At 37.7% G+C, this 599-nt stretch overlaps 1 long non-coding RNA gene across 1 annotated transcript; it reads right to left on the reverse strand.

Moving 5' to 3' along the window:
• Positions 1–155: 155 nt before the first annotated feature.
• Positions 156–543, reverse strand: LOC147820338 (uncharacterized). Its single transcript, XR_015436794.1, has 2 exons — positions 463–543; positions 156–367 (listed from the first exon to the last, which is right to left on the reverse strand). It is a non-coding gene; the product is annotated as an uncharacterized LOC147820338 (long non-coding RNA).
• Positions 544–599: the final 56 nt, after the last annotated feature.

The raw sequence follows: 599 nt of genomic DNA on the forward strand, positions 1-599 counted from the left end.
CTCCTCTGAATTCATATATTATATGCACACTATCTGCTGATAGAAGAACTTTACAAATCAAAGAGCAGCTAAAGTAATTTATTTGAGGGTGTGTTACTCTATTTGTGGTGTGTTATTACCATTGTAAAATTATGTGCACTGAAGTAAAACAAGACTGCCTAACATCTTTTATTCAGATTGAAACTATGTTTTTACAAAGAAGCAAAATGTACTGGTATATTCCTCTCAACCGTAAAGGACCATAGTCAGTGCGGTACATGTTTCAGGCATTCTGGAGGGAGTACACATTGAGGCAGAGCGGCTCCAACCCAGGACGGCCTACCATACATGGTAAATCTTCCTCCATCTCCCGTAGCCGTCTGGTAACCTACAGTGAATTGCAAATGGTAAATGCTATGGTTTATTATAAATGTAATGTAATCAAAACAAATTACTGATTACTTTGTCCAGTGAGAATGCTACCTGTGGTATCTCCTAGCAGCAGATATTCTCAGTTTCTGTGGACATGGTTGCACAGTTTCAACAGGAGCACCTATCCAAAATATAGAGAAAAATGGTAACATTCACCAGAACATAAAGCTTATGAAATTCAAAAACTG

Source organism: Seriola lalandi, unplaced genomic scaffold, assembly GCF_002814215.2.
Source record: "Seriola lalandi dorsalis isolate HSWRI2012SDOR001 ecotype SW California unplaced genomic scaffold, Sedor1 jcf7180001966543, whole genome shotgun sequence".
Classification (NCBI taxonomy): Eukaryota; Metazoa; Chordata; class Actinopteri; order Carangiformes; family Carangidae; genus Seriola; species Seriola lalandi.